This window comes from Talpa occidentalis, unplaced genomic scaffold, assembly GCF_014898055.3.
Source record: "Talpa occidentalis isolate TD23 unplaced genomic scaffold, MPIMG_talOcc4v2.1 talOcc4.4, whole genome shotgun sequence".
Lineage (NCBI taxonomy): Eukaryota > Metazoa > Chordata > Mammalia > Eulipotyphla > Talpidae > Talpa > Talpa occidentalis.
The window spans coordinates 70719002-70735843 of NW_023604295.1; the positions used below are offsets into that span (position 1 = coordinate 70719002).

At 33.8% G+C, this 16842-nt stretch overlaps 1 long non-coding RNA gene and 1 pseudogene across 6 annotated transcripts in view; both read left to right on the top strand.

Annotated features, from left to right (window-relative positions):
• Positions 1 to 16243, top strand: part of LOC119257616 (uncharacterized) — a 200777-nt gene extending 184534 nt beyond the window's left edge. For 2 of the 5 annotated variants that reach the window (XR_005128083.2, XR_008553914.1), the window contains 4 exons: positions 9091 to 9215; positions 9670 to 9757; positions 13284 to 13373; positions 15638 to 16243. This is a non-coding gene — a long non-coding RNA (uncharacterized LOC119257616). Of the gene's footprint in view, positions 1 to 9090; positions 9216 to 9669; positions 9758 to 12980; positions 13109 to 13283; positions 13374 to 15637 lie in introns of all 5 variants that reach the window. The other 3 variants (XR_005128081.2, XR_008553913.1, XR_008553912.1) reach the window with 2 other exon arrangements.
• Positions 1333 to 2990, top strand: LOC119257615 (high mobility group protein B1-like; annotated as a pseudogene). Its single transcript, XR_008553911.1, has one exon. The product of XR_008553911.1 is annotated as a high mobility group protein B1-like (transcript).
• Positions 16244 to 16842: the final 599 nt, after the last annotated feature.

The window sequence follows — 16842 nt, forward strand, 5'->3', positions numbered from 1 at the left end:
AAAAATGTTTTAATGCTTTTAGATTTAAAAGAACTAAGTTTCAAATATTTTCTAATGAAATACTTAGAGTTGATTATATTTTCATTTATCTTCACAATGAAAAGATTCAATGTACTTGTAAAGACACCTGACAGAAACTATCATAGCTCAGTGTTTATCAGCATGGGGTCTGGAATGAGACAATCTGGCTTTCTCTTTGGTCAGCAAATTGCTGTATGTATAATTTGGGAGATTCATTTAAAACTCTAAGGCTCAGTGAGTTTTTATGATCATTTGATTAATTTTTCCCTACTCAGTTATGATGATGACAGAGTCTGTAGTTGCTCACTACTGTAACATTATACAGGATCTGTGCCAATAAGAACTGCACATCAAATTATTTGAATATGATAGTTTTGTGAAAATTAGAAATTGAAATATCTTTGGAACATGGTATTTAATTGAAAACATATGATATTTTAAAAAAAAAAATTAGTCCCAGGGCCTCCCTGGTGGCGCAGGGGCTTAAGATGCTACCTATGAAGCCATCTGCAGCCTCTGCAGCACAGGTTCGATCACTGGCCAAGGAGGTGACCCACATGGCACAGCAGACCTCTCCTGGCTTGCCCACTGCTCCCCTCAACAGTGTGTTTTGGTCAATCTGCCTGTTCTCTTCCCCACTCTGTCTCTGGTGAATCCTCTCACCACCCGCACATTTGGCCTGTACCCCAGTTCTTGTCTACATAAACAAATAAATCTTTAAAAAAATAAAATAAATTAGTTCCATTATAACTCTCATTAAAATAAATGCTATAGAGAATAAAACATATGTACATGCTGATAGGATTACTATCATTCAAAGCCAAACTACTTGTATGGTTGTATAGTCTAAAATAATCCAACTTTGATTTTTAAGAGCATCTTTAGAATTATCTTTTCTAATTTTTAATTTTTTATTACATCATTGCTATTTTTGGAGAATATGTGATTTCTCTCCTCAGATGTGGTATCTGTACTACCTTTTTTTGGGTGATACTACAGTCAACATTAAACTGTAATAAGCAGACCTGCCTGGTAGCCTAGGGGTTAAATCTCAGCACTGCCATCATTACAGCCTGAATTCAATCCCAGGCCAGGGAGCTAACCCATATGTGGCACAGCAGACCTCCCCTGTATCGCCCACTGGTCCCCTTGGCAGTACATTTCAGTAAATGCATTTGTTCTGCCCCCACTCTGTCTCTGGTGAACCTTCTTACCCCCCCCCCGTATCATCTGGCCTACACCCTAATCTTCTATGTAAAATAAATGAAATAAAAACTAAAAAAAAAAAAAAATGTAACAAGCAGTTAATCTAACCAATGCAAAATATATATTGCCAATGTTAAATTCACAGAGGTCATTTGTATAGTTCCCAAATCTTTAACCTACAGGATCAAGAAGTTAACACTGTACAAAGAACTAGGACTAGAACACTCACATTTTTGTCCCTATTTGTTAGTGATCTTTTGTCTTAGGACAAACTATATCAAAGCTTTCATAAGGAGAGGCTGCGTCTGGCTCCCACTCTCACAGCCATTGCAGTACTTTGAGCTCCATAGAGACAGTGCCTGGGCAAGTGAGAGTCAGATGGGCACTGAGCGACTCTGTGCCTCGCTGAGGAAAAGTAATTAAACATGGGCAAGGGAGATCCTAAGAAGCTGAGAGGCAAAATGTCATCATATGCATTTTTTGTGCAAACTTGCCGAGAGGAGCACAAGAAGAAGCACCCAGATGCTTCAGTCAGCTTCTCAGAGTTTTCTAAGAAGTGCTCAGAGAGGTGGAAGACCATGTCTACTAAAGAAAAAGGAAAGTTTGAAGACATGGCAAAGGCAGATAAGGCCTGTTATGAAAGAGAAATGAAAACTTATATCCCCCCTAAAAGGTAAACAAAAAAGAAGTTCAAGGATCCCAATGCACCCAAGAGGCCTCCTTCGGCCTTTTTCTTATTTTGTTCCGGTATCACCCAAAAATCAAAGAAGAACATCCTGGTCTATCCATTGGTGATGTTGCAAAGAAGCTGGGAGAGATGTGGAATAACACTACTGCAGATGACAAGCAGCCTTAGGAAAAGAAGGCTGATAAACTGAAGGAAAAATACGAAAAGGATATTACTGCATACCGAGCTAAAGGAAAGCCTGATGCGGCCAAAAAAGGGGTTGTCAAGGCAGAAAAGAGCAAGAAAAAGAAGGAAGAGAAGGAAGATGAGGAAGATGAAGAGGATGAGGAAGAGGAGGAAGATGAAGAAGAGGATGATGATGATGAATAAGTTGGTTCTAGCGCAGTTTTTTTTTTTCTTGTCTATAAAGCATTTAACCCCCCTGTACACAACTCACTCCTTTTAAAGAAAAAAAATTGAAATGTAAGGTTGTGTAAGATTTGTTTATAAACTTTACAGTGTCTTTTTTTGTATAGTTAACACACTACCGAATGTGTCTTTAGATAGCCCTGTCCTGGTGGTATTTTCAATAGCCACTAACCTTGCCTGGTACAGTATGGGGGTTGTAAATTGGCATGGAAATTTAAAGCAGGTTCTTGTTGGTGCACAGCACAAATTAGTTATATATGGGGATGGTAGTTTTTCATCTTCAGTTGTCTATGATGCAGCTTATACGAAATAATTGTTGTTTTGTTAACTGAAAACCACTCTGTAATTGCAAAAAAAAAAAAAGTTGCAGCTGTTTTCTTGACATTCTGAATGCTTCTAAGTAAATACATTTTTTTTATTAGTACTGTTGTCCTTTTCATAGGTCTGAAATTTTTCTTCTCAAGGGAGGCTAGTCTTTTGCTTTTTTTTTTTGCCCATTTGGATCACATGAGTTATTACTGATGTTTATCTTTTCATATAGTTAGCTGATAAAATAAACTTTTTTCTACACACCCTGCATATTCGTGTTGAGGGTAATAAAAGTTGAATTGAGACTATTTTCACCCATCAAAATCTTGATGAGTTGATGTCAAATTTCATATGGCCCAGTTACATTTATAAAGCGGAGAGTTAAACCAATCTACTCACAGCATGGGATTATTAGAATCAAACATTTTGAGAGTCTGCCCTTGAAGGACTGAGAAAAGTATGTTCTAATCTTAACATGAGGACTCTATATTCTTTAACTCCCACTACCATGTAATGGTAGTTATATTTGCAGTTCCCGCGTTGAAGACCTGAGAATGTAAACCCAAAAGTGTGAAGTTAAAATACAAGACTGGGGCCTCACCAGTGGCGCAGCGGTTGAGCGCTGGGTTGCGAAGCTGCCCGCGGCCTCTGCGGCGCCGGTTCGATCCCCGGCTGCTCCCCGGCCACCGGAGGAGGGTCCCACATGGCGCGCAGACCTCTCCTGCTGCCCGCTGCTCCCCTCAGCAGTGTACTTCGGTCCTTCTGCCTGCTCTGCTCCCCGCTCTGGCTCTGGTGAATTCTCTCACCCTCCCGCGCTTCTGACTGTACCCAGTGCATGTATAAACAGAACAAACAAATAAATAAATAAATAAAACATGCCTCTATTAAAAAAAAAAAAATAATAAAATACAAGACTGCCATATTAAATTTTTGTTGAGGTGAGTTCCATCAAAGACTCAGAAAACTACTGGCTATAAATGTCTTTAAGTATGGATGACTTTGGAAACTAGTCTCCATTAAAATTGTGACTATCACATTGTAAATCAGGTATATTTTCCTATATTATAGTTTGTCCCTTTATAAATGGACATAAGGAAAGAAAACACTTGATACGAGTTACCCAATTTAGTTGAAATTTTTTTTAAACCAAATTCATCCATCAGGGTCATATGTTTATCTGTATAGCAGTTAAGGGAACAATTTGACAATTGTGGTTTTTGAAATTATTGTTCTCTTAAAGTGCCAGTGTTTTAAAATAGCATTCTTGTAATTTTACACACTTTTGTGATGGAGTGCTGTTTTGTTATATAATTTTGACTTGGATTCTTTCCATTTGCATTTGTTTTATGTAATTTCAGGATGAATATTGAACATCTGAGTCCTGGATAATACTAATAAACTAATAAGTACAGAGGTTTTAAATATTAAAAAAAGCTTTCATAAGGAAAAATATGGCCATTGAGAAGCTTATAGCAGTTATTAATGTGTTTCCCAGATTAAGCTGACCATTCTATATGTGCTTGGCACAAAATTTTATATCAAACTTTACTCTGTGCTAGTTCTGATTACAAGGTACATTTGGTTTATGATACTTCAATCATGCAGACACGCCCCCAAACATTATTTCCACCAAAAGCACATTAGTGCATATTCAAACTTAAAGAAAATGTGCGCCTCTCATGCCTCCAACAACCTCCCCTGTTTTTTTTTTTTTTTGCAATTTTAAAAGGATTTGAACAAGCAATCTCTTTAGAATTATCGTTATTCTATATTTAATCAGCATTAACAATCTTTACTCACAAGCCTGTTGGAACTCAAACCTTTCAGTGTTTAACTTGACACAGGCGCTATATACTAAATATAGGGAAGGAGTTTCACACCCATTTATTATTTTTACAGTCCAATATTTCTGTCGCATACCTAACTTCCATAGTGAGAGGCACTGCAGAGAAACATAGATCAGTGCCAAAGACAGAAATACGATCCAAGAATACCAACCTGATTCATTCTGTCTTATTCTTTTGTTTTTATAATTTTTACCTGGCTTGAGCACTCTTTCTCAATACAAATCATTTCTTTGATTCATTTTAAAGATAAATAAATCATATGTATTACTTTGTGAGATTCATCAGTTTTATGCATGATGGGATTAGAACTGATGCAAGATAGAAAGAACTGGATTTTGACATATGGCATTGTGAGATTTACTTTTGTCCCTCTTGCTAATGAAGATGTCACAAAGCAAGTTACTATTTAGTAATCGACCTATTAAAAGTTCTCCAATAAAAAAGATGCCCTTCAAGCTGAAACATACAACCTGAATGGAAAAGGGAGAAAAACCTTCAGTTAGGCAAAATTAAACTTATTAATAAATGCCAGGATGAGATTATGGTGAAACAACAATACATTATATGAAGCAATAAAATAAACATGATTCCATAATGATTAGTTTGCTTTCCTTCTGTCATCAGTCCACTGAGTAAATTCTTTAGATCATGAGGATCTTAACAGGCAATATTAATTTTACAAAAAATAATAAAATCTAAAGGAATAAAATTATTTCATAAAAAAACAACTAAAAGGATCAGTAATGTGAAACTATTTGTATAAAATTTTAATACAGCTTTAAAAGACAAATCAAAGGGCTTTTGTTGCACTATTCAATTGATCACACTGTATATGACATAAGAGGTATGGAAAAGATTTCAGTGAAATGACTAAATGAATTTACACAGCATTTCAAATAGAATTTAAATATTTGGAAAATTTCATAATTTTTCATAACAGATTGCAATAGGCAGAGTTGTAATGGCAGCATAAATGAAAAGGAACATTCATTTGTACGTAAACACCTACACTGTAATTTTAACTAATATGAATTAGAATGTGAATTGGAATTTATCATTCACTCTCAAAGAAAATGATTATGATGAAACATTAGTAAAGCTGCCCTAAAGAAGATAATTGAAATAAATTGACCAATAGCATTTGTGAGGTTTAAGCAAAGGAACATATAATCAACAAAGGAAGACATTCTCAAAAATAGATAAAGTAGGGAAGAATTAACAATTCAATCAAAATAGATTTTAGATTATTTGCACTAAGTTTTTGCATATTTGCATGTGATTTGGCATTTTTCTGGAATTGTCTTGGCAAAACAAAGTTAATTCTTGGCAATAAAAATTAGGCTATGGGGTAGGTCCAGGTTGCAGAGTTTACAAAATGCAGATGTGTAGTGCCATGTGATGAAGAATGAAGGGTTGACTATGTAAATGTCATAGAATAATCTCCTCTAGAACCATCTGGTGTTACTTTTCAGATATACCTCTGAAAACTCATTAGATCTTCAAAACAGTAACTTTTTTTAACTAACACTACTACTATAGTTATTTCCACACCAACATTTCTTTAAAAATTCATTGTAATTATTTTTAAAATATTTATTTATTTATACAAGAACTGGGGTATGGGTTAGAGGCACAGGAGGGTGAGAGGATTCGCCAGAGACAGAGTGGGGAGCAGAACAGGCAGGTGAACTGAAAACATTGCTGAGAGGAGCAGGGGGCAAGACAGGAGAGGTCTGCAGCGCCATGTGGGCATCTCCCTGGCTAGCCAGGAATTGAACTGGTGCAGCAGAGGCTGCGGACAGCTTCACAGGGCTGTGCTCAACCCACTGCACCACCGGGGAGGCCCCACCAACCTTTTTAAAAAAGTTTCCCTTTTAGAATGTTTTCCAGGAATTGATACACGTGCGATTACCATTTTGTTTGTTTTATCTTATTGCTCATTGAGACATGTGTAGACAATATGTTATGCAATGGAAAGATAGTAATAAAAGCATTACCTAGTTATAGTGTGGGCATCTTATTCTTAGAGCAATAGAAATTATATTGTTTCCGTTGTTAATGGTAACACAATTGGTTCCTTAAGAAAATATTCAGTTACCTTTAAAATTCCATAAAATATACATTCTAATTTTTGATAGCTATATAAAAGGCATTAAGGTAAATAATTCAAACAAAATAAAGTAGAAAATATTTGATAGCTACATCTACCCTCCATAAAAAGGAACATTATAATTTTGTAGGTCTAATATTAAATTTTGAGTATAAATTTTGAATGCTTATAATTCAAAATTTATTGGTAGGTTTTATATATAATCATTGCCTGATTTTATCCTTTTTTTAAAAAGATTTATTTTATTTATGCAAGAGTCAGGTTACAGTTCAGATGCGTGGGAGGATGAGAGGATTCACCAGAGACAGAGCATGGAACAGAACAGACTGACAAAATACACTGCTGAGGGGAGCAGCAGGCGAGAAAGGAGAGGTCTGCTCGCCATGTGGGTTGCTCCGAGGCTGGCGGGGATTGAACCGCTACTGCAGAGGCTGCAGACAGCTTCACAGGGCTGCGCTCAAACACCTGTGCCACCAGGGAGGCCCTGATTTTATCCCTGAATAATCTTTACCCCTGACTGTTAAATGAGAGAATGACAACTCTTTAAAGGATAATGAATTATATAAATAAATAAAACACCATGCATCCAATGCAACACAATTTCTACTTCATTGAATTTTATAAATTAGTGCAAAAGTGTAAGCACAAAAGAAAAAGAGGGCACGTCGTAAATGAGGATCTTAGAAGCTGTTTGAAGAAAATTTGAAAAGTAAATATTTTAATTTTTGTATTATTTCAATACTACTGGAATGAAATCTTAATTACTATTTTTTAGAGAAAATAGCTTACTGAACAAATATCAACATACACACACACGGAGAAGTAACTTTTTCTCGTGAACAATTTGATAAAAAGCTGTCTCTAAAAGTGACATCAGCATACAAACAAAGCACAAGACGTTTTGCATTGGGAGTTACTGAAGAATTTTAACTAAAATTCTTAAGTAATGTTTAATGATAAAATTAATGAGTTTTAAACAGTTATTTGGATAATGGGCAAAGGGCTCAAAAAGTATAAACTTACAGTTATAAAATAAATAGATTGGGGGCCTCCCTGGTGGCGCAACGGTTGAGCGCTGGGTTGCGAAGCTGCCAGCAGCCTCTGCAGCGCCGGTTCGATCGCGGGCTGCTCCCCGGCACCGGAGGAGCGAACCCGCATGGCGCGCAGACCTCTCCTGCCGCCCGCTGCTCCTCTCAGCAGCGTATTTCGGTCCTTCTGCCTGCTCTGCTCCCCGCTCTGGCTCTGGTGAATTCTCTCACCCTCCCGCGCTTCTGACTGTACCCATTGCTTGTATAAATAAATAAATCTTAAAAAATAAAAAAAAAAAATAGATCGGGATGCAATGTACAGCTGGGTGACTATAGTTAACAATACTCTTGCATATTTAAAAGTTGCTAAAAATGAAATCTTAAAAGTCCTCATAAGGAAAAATAATTTTAATTATGTATGGAGATGGATATTAACTAGAATTATTATGGTGATCATTTCACAATATATACACATATCAAATGTGATATATAATTGAAGCTAATATACAGTTATATGCTAATTATGCCTCCTTACAAAAAGAATCAAATAGTCAATTAGTACAGAGATATTTCTGAGCTATTCTAAAATGAGGATAAAATGAATTTATACTAATGGCAGAGTACAGAATAATTAATTTAGTGTTCCTGAGCCCACCCAAGTAGCCAGGTCACAAAATAATTATAACATATATCTGTAGACAGTGACTACAATTTGCTGTGAAGCTGAGAATAGTGATGTATGTGTTTATTGTTCTACCAACCATAAAAAAAATAATAATATTTGATCTCAAAGCAAGGATTACCCAAAATCTACAATAGTTTTGTTTGCCTTAGTGTTGTTTGGGTGAAAACAAGCTACAAAAGTTTTTCATAGCATGAAGTGCAATTCTGAGAGTACAGGTAATTCCACATATTTTGGACCCTCGGGGCGTTCTGAACAGATTTTAGCTTGACTCCTAGAAGTACTGCAATGACAACAGATCTAAGGTTGAGTCACTAGATACAGTGCAATGAGTTCCATTAGAAAGTTTTGCACATAGAATTACTTTCTTATTATAAATATCTAAAATGATTATTGCTACTAGTCACATTCAGTTAAAGACATTGTGACACAGGGAAGCTTGGCAAATTTCCTTGCTAAACTGAAATAGAAAATCACTCAGTCTGAGTTAAAACTGAGATCCCTGGACTATTTACTATCTTTTTAAATTCTTACACCTATGTTGTATCTTGATATAGGATATGGTATGACAGAAAACTTGGAGTTAGAATTCTTAATTTCTTTCTTAGTTCAGTTAATTACTATTGCTTTATCTTTAATAGATCACTTAATTTTTTCGCTTCAATTTTATCTGTACCCTAGAAATATCACTTTGTCTCTTAAGGGTTTAAATGTGATGACATAATTACTGTGTTTCATAAAAATGAAATATTTAACAAAATATTTAACAAAAGTCTTTTTTTTTTTTTGAGATCATACAAGGGAGAACCACAGTAAGAATCTTAAAAATAATAATGGATTTATTATAAATATTGCACTGATGCAGAGAAAATATAATACAGTTTTAACCCAGGACTCAAGAAAAATACTTATGCAAGTAAGAGAAAATAGAAGGCCTTCTATATTGGACAGTTATAAATATAGTGGGATATATATATAATATATATAATATATAATATATATATATATAGAGAGAGAGAGAGAAAGAATATAGAGGGACTTTGAAATGCTGGCAAGATATGACTGCAACTTGGAGAGCTTGAAATTAGAGATTGAATTTAAAATATTAGTTCATGACTGCAGTGTATTTACCAAAATCTGTAGTAATTTTGTATTGCTATTTGACAAGTTGTGACAAAACTTATGGCTTAAAAAATTCTAATTTATTATCTCCAAGATTCCCTGGATCATAATTCCAGTTATGGGTTACTTGACTCCTGTGCACAAGGTAGCATCGTGTTGAATATAATTTATGGGTCAGTGTTGCAAATCAACTGAGTTTGCATTTCTCTTTCAAACTCAGTTTTGTTTTGTTTTGTTTTTTTCCCCAGATGAATGGATCAAAAAGATGCGGTGTATATATACAATGGAATACTACACAGCGATCAAAAAGATAAACTCAGCAACATTGACAGAGCTGTAAGAGATTTTGTTCAGTAAAATATGTTAGAAGAAAAAAGGAAAATACTGAACGGTATTACTAATAGGAGAAATACAGGGAAATTGAACAAAGTGTCAAAAAAAAAATACCAAACTTGCAAGCTGACCATAGATCCGAGGTATACTGCAGGGGAGGGAGAAGATGAGGGATCAAAACAGAGCAGGGAAGAGAACAAGGGACTATGGTAATGGTTCACAGGTGTTATGGTGGTGAGAGATTTACAGGGACTATAACTAAGTGAAGAAATCAAATACTGTACAAAAATGAACAATGGTGTAAAATTAAAAAGTTTAATAAAAAATATTAAAAAACAGAACCAAGGCACAGAAAAATTAAGTAACTTGTCTAAAGTTACACACACAATAGTTTTTGGAAGAATTTTATTCCTTAAATCTATAGAACTGGACTAATTGCAATCCTATATGACTCATTCTATAGCATGAAAATTGACTTTAAGACCAAAAGCCAATCTCTGCCCATTTTTTTTTTCCTTTCTAGTAAAGGGTCTGTCTGATTTAGCCAGGCACTGCTTTAACTATCACCTTTTTGACTAACACACAGCAAAGGCTATAGTTAATTAATTACATCTAAAAAACTTTTATCTTAAAAGGTAATCATTGGAGTGATCTACTATCATATTCATAGGTTCCACACTCATTAAGGTATTACTAGGAGTAGGTATGTCAGGAATATGAATACTAACCAACAGGATGGAATTATATATAAAAATATCCCCAACACACATTATCTCATAAGCATATGGTATTTTAGGATTTGCTGAATACTAATTCTAAGCCGAATACTTATGAAATGCCATACGATGTATTAGAAAGTTTCAGATTGTGCCTAAATTTTACATGTTGCAATCAGAATTCATTATCCAACTAGTCAGTCAAGAGACCTCATTGATTATCCAGGATGTTTAATAGAAAGTCCATAATGTTATACCTCAATTGGGCTAACCTAGCCGTAGAATACAGGCCAATGGAGTATCACTTTAAGAAAACTAAGGCTACCTGAGAGGAAGAAGAGCAAAGTGGGGAGAGGGCCGGCCCAAAGCTATGGTGGAGTGCTCTGAGGCTTGGCTGTGGGTGCACTATGGTGACATGTGGTGGAAAATATGTGATCCTATACTTCTGAATCATATACAGTGCTTTAAACCAATTCTGCATTAATAAAAAATAAAAAGGAAACTTAAAAGGAAAACTTATACAAAAAGCTAATGTGTAAGTTTCCTACAAACCTGACTCAAAACAAGTTCTAACATTTGTTAAAGGAAGACAAGACTCCATTATTCAAGTGAAAAGCTGTACTATTTAACAACAAAACATATTCAACATACAAAGAAACAAAGAAATTTTACTCAAATACATCAAAAAATTCTTATTTCAGAACGTATTTAGAAATTGCAAAAAAAGGTTGACTTAGTTAACAAAGAATCTAAAATCATCATGCATAGCTGAAGAATTTAAAAGGAAACATGAACAAAATGTGATAAGTGGACGTAACAAAAATAGAAATTCTAGAAGTAAAAGGAGAATATGTAAGATGTTTAAAATAGCTAAAAGTGGTCTAATAGCAAATCAGGTGCTATAAAAGATAATGAACTATGTATGTAAATTTAAGTACACAGAGGGCGGGGGAAGATTTCAATGACTTTGAAAATATTAATGCAATTGGAGTAGCAGAAAAGGAAGCAAGGAAAATGTCATAAAGAATGACAGTTATCTCAAATTTCATTAAAAAAATGTAAATTCATAGATTCAAGAAGCTCAAAGGCCCAGCAGAATAACCACAAGGAAAAATAAATAAATAATAATATACTGAAGATAACCTAAACCAAAATAAACATAATAAGGATGAGGAGGGACATGTAATGTAAGTAGAACAGAGAAGAACAGATTTCTCAAGAAGAGAGTCCAGAGATGAAAAAAGGAAATAATAAACTATCATTGAAGATGGAATTTGTAGGAGATGGAGTGATGAAAATATTTAATTTTCTTTTTGTTTATTTCTGAGAGACAATAGACACAGACATTTGAAGTTTCAATATAAAATATAAAATGATAGAAAATAAAATGCGATGCTTCCATATTTTAAGATGTCAAAGAATAATAGAGTATTTTGAGAAATATTTTCAATTATTAAAGCAATCCATTATGATTTTATTTTACTGTTTAATTATGTTCACTTTTATATAATAGCATATTTCATTCCTATGAAACCACTGTCTTTCAATTTGTTCCCCTTTCTAGGTTATATTCATCCATTTTTATACCTCTATTTTCTATCACTTCCTTTTATTCATCCATTCATTCTCTTAGCTGTATACCCATTGAACTACAAAAAGATACATACACGCACACACACACACATGCACATGAATATAGGTAAATAGTCAATGATGTGTTTCTGATAAAATGTCTTCAGGGTGATATTGACACTGAAGATTTAATTATTTTACAAAATCCTTTTCATCCATGTTTTTCCTGATTTTACTTAAGTATATGTTAGTCATAATAAAAGTATAATATTATTAAAATGACATTAAATCATAAAAAATTCCATTTCAAAACATAAATTTTACTGCTTTTGTCGCATTCCTCACAGAGGATTACTTTCTGCTTAGTATACAGAACAGCATGTGTCAATATTTCTGTTACACACATAATAATTCCTTGCTAAATGGGAAATGCATTTTTAGAAAACGTCGCTCAGAGGGAAAATGCATTAAACAAACACAGTAAGAGGTTTGAAGAAATAGCTGCAATAAGATTGTGCTTCAGAATATTTCTGCAATCACTTCTCATATGCTTAGCATCCCATGCTGTTCAACAACTTGGCTTAGAAGGGACTTTGTTTTTACCTGCTTTGGAATTACATACAAATGAACTTATTCAGCTACCAGGAATAAATGATTTCATATTCTGAAAACTTTACTTCTATACTGAAGGAGGGGGAAGGCACTGCCAATAAATATGCCTCCTGCTTGCTATTCATTAAGAATCAAAATTAGAAATGGTCAGTAAAAATATTTTAAGGAATTATCTATTTGAACAGCATCAACATTAGTAAAATGTCTAAAGTATGCTATCTATCAGAAGCTAGCACTATTTCCTATAATTGTGCTGTTTTGACCTTATAGCTTTCAATTTATAAGAAGATTGTTTATGTGAAAATTTAGATTATACTTCTATCTAGTTTCTAGGGGTATTTATAATGTTATAAATAAGAATGAGCGTAACAAGTGTCAAGCTCTTCAGGATAATTTACCACTGGCTGTGGGCTTTATGTGAAGACCCTATATTGCCTTTACAAATGATTTTCAGGTAAGCATTCTTAAGATGTTCCCCAAATGACTAGTAGTACTCTTATTTTCATACAACTACTGTAGTTTACAGCCTGGAACTACTTATTTTCAGCACAGACTGTGTCTGACTCTATTATGTTAGACAATGAGTTTGGAATTCATATTTATTTCTGTGCTGTTTTATGACATTGTAGAAAGAAGCTTAATCTACATGTCAGGAGAAAAATACATACACAGTGGAATCTATCATAAGCAGATTACTAATGGAGAATAGACAACATTGAGTAAGTATTTCTTGTACCAGCACATTGCCATGATTACCAACAATATTACCTTTTTAAATTTATAAATGCAATAAGCATGTCTTTAATTTTCTATCCAGATTTCATGATAGACACTTCAATGTAGCTTAGTAAATGTAGGCACTAAAATCAAACTGACTAAATATGAAATGTGACTTCTCTTACTTCTATGGTTTAAAACACCTCAGTTAATAGTTTCATGTGATAGACTTTATCTCTAAAATAGGAGAAAATGTCTTTACATTTAGACATGTGATGCAGTGATTAGATATACTCATTCAATTTTAAAATGCCTACATCTTTATGTCTATATATTGACAGAAATTAAGTTCCACTGACTGATTTATGTTACTTATATTTAGCAAATAAGCTTATCTATGCAAAAATTACAAACCAAGCCAGGACTTTGTTCTCGATAATTAAAGAAACTGGGATCGCTGCCCAAGTCTAGATTCACTGGACTTATAACCTCATGCGAGTAAACACAAAATTCTACAGTATACCTGAAAAATACAGAACCATGAGACATACCTCCTCAGGACTCACTGAAAATTATTTGAACTTGCAAAATAACCCTTCTATTTTTTCAATTGGTACAACTGCACTATCTTTGAAAAATGACACACCTTCCATTGTTTCGCTTAAATATATTTACTAAGGTGAGATTGCTTTAAATACATTATAATGTGATTCAGAGATGGAGAGCATCCCACTTCTTTCATTTAAATAGTTAGGAGAGACAAATGTGTGTTTTATTGATTGGAAGTTTTGCCTTGGTTTTTTTTGTTGGTTCTTTTGAGAAGTAATTCAGAACATTATTTTAATACAAATGTTGTAGAAAATACATGCATTCTCAATTTGTTTCCTGACTTTCAACAGGAATGCATCTAGTTTCTAAGAGACTTACCCATACTTGAGGGATTTATAAGTGACCTTTGAACAGATTTATGCTAATTTTATTCCTTGAAACATGATAAATATTAAATAGCATTTCCTCCTAAAATATTTACAGAAATTGTTTAATACATCTAAGGCTAGACTTTTCTTTGTAGGACAATTTCATTTTAAATATTGTTTTGTTATTTGATATGAGTTTTTAATTTTTTAAACATTGTTTATCAATTAATTAATTTTTAAAGATTTATTTATTTATTTATACAAGCACTGGGTACAGACAGAAGTGTGGGAGGGTGAGAGAATTCACCAGAGCCAAAGCAGGGAGCAGAACAGTCAGACAGACGAAATACACTGCTAAGGGAGCAGTAGGCGGCAGGAGAGGTCTGCACGCCATGTGGGACCCTCGCCCAGCATCTGGGGATCGAACCAGCGCTGCAGAGGCTGCGGGCAGCTTCGCAACCCAGTGCTCAACCATTGCGCCACCAGGGAGGCCTAGTTTTTAATTTTTTTTGTAGGGTCAGGATAATTTTTTTTAATTTATTTGTCAAACTTATGGCCAAAAATACTTCACAATTATCCTATCTTACTATATTTTCTAACAGTTCTATTGTGATATATTCTGTCATTTCTGATTTTGGTAATTTATATATATTTTCTCTCTGGTATATCTACAAGGGTCTATGTATTTTCATGATTTTTTTAAAGTTTGAGTTTTTTGTCTTAATGTTATTTCTATTTCATTTATTTTACTTCTATAGTTGTATTTTCTTTCTTCAATTTGTTGTGCTAAATTATTATGCTAGAAACATGGTGATTTTTCCATGGTTCTAAATAAACACTTAACACTTTCAGTTGTCCCTGTGAGCATGGGCCTGGATGTTTTACAGAAATTTCCATGTATTCAAGTATATTCTACCTTTTCGTTTATCCCTCTCAATAAATATTATTTAAGATTTAAACATATTACAAATTGCATAGACTAATGGTTAGTCTAATTCAATTACATGGTTTATAAATAAACAAGAAATGAAGAAATTCTGTATTTTTGCACTAACACAAATACTGTTATCATTTCTAATGGTCTTCATTCTTTTCTGAGCATGTATTTTCACTTGTCATAACATTTAAAAGGAGAAAAAAAATCTTTCCTCTTTGTGAGTCTGCTTTTAACTAATTCTCTTCATTTTCTTTGTCCATTTCACCTTTGTTCTTGAATTTTTTTCCTAGATGGCTAACACTTTATTTTGTGTTTCTAAGTGTTGTTCTACTCTCTTCTCCCTCTGATATCTTATATTTCAGCAATTAATTGGATCTTTATTGTCCTTAAGTAATTTTTTTTTCTTTTGCAGCTTTCAAGATTTGCTATATTAATTTGGTTTCAAACAGTTTAAAGATGTGCCTGAGCTTATTTGTGTATTTTGTGCTTTATCTTCATCTTTGGCCTAAACTTTCTTTCTATAAATTTGAGGAAATTGTGAGTATTTAAAAGATGTTTTCTCATTTTTGCTATCCTCCCATTATCCCAAGTAAAAATATGTCTGATCATTTGAGATCCTCTGAAATTATGCTAGTATTTGTCAATATTCATTTTGTGTATACATCACCTTGGATTATGTCTATAAAGGTATGTTTAGTTTGTACTTCCCTTTTAATTTTACTAAGTCCATCCAGGGAATATATTTCACAAAAATTAAATTTCAAATTCCAGAATTTAACTCTTTATTCTTCCTGTCCTTCATTAGTAAGTCCTTTTTATTGCGAGGTCATGTTTTACGAGCATGTTGCTTTAATTTATGAAATCATTATGATAGCTACTTTCTTAAGTCTTTGTCTCTTAGTTAAAGCTAATTTTCTCAAGGCCAGTCTTTATTGCTTTTCCTTTCATATTAGAATAAGTTCCACATCCTTGGCTTTTCATATCTAAGTAATTTTGGATTTTATACTGGATAATATGAATGGCCATTAATCCCTTTTGGTTGTAAATATTTTATTCAGTAATATTATTGATTTTAACATTTAAATTTGTTGAAAGGGTTTGAACTATAATTTTTTCCTATGTGCCATCTCCTTAGGTATTTTGTCTTTAGTTTAATACCATTCAGGAACTTTGTCTTTAGTTCAAATGCTTTGGGTTACTTGGAAAATATATGACTGGTTAGACAGAGATGTGGGAAGTCAGAGCTTGGGAATTCATGCTGTATTTTTTTTTTTCTCTTGAAATATTTCCTACACTGTCTTGTTCCCAAGAGAGAACAACTGAGTGCCTTTGACATGTACAGTCATTTGAAATTTTGTGAGTGTTGTGTATTGTCCATGGTTACAGAATAAAAGCCAAGGAGATGAGAACTCAGGTGCATAGCTCCATGCCCCCCTCTCTCACTCAGGTATGCATTCCCACCAGTGGTTCTGCATTTGCTCCCTCTCAAATCATCTAACCAATCACATTTGGTCCTATGTTCAGCTACAGAGAGTCTATTCTGTCACATAGAGAGACAGATCCAGGTTCACGTATTATTATTTACAAAGTCCATTCTGTATCCACTAATTAGCCTTA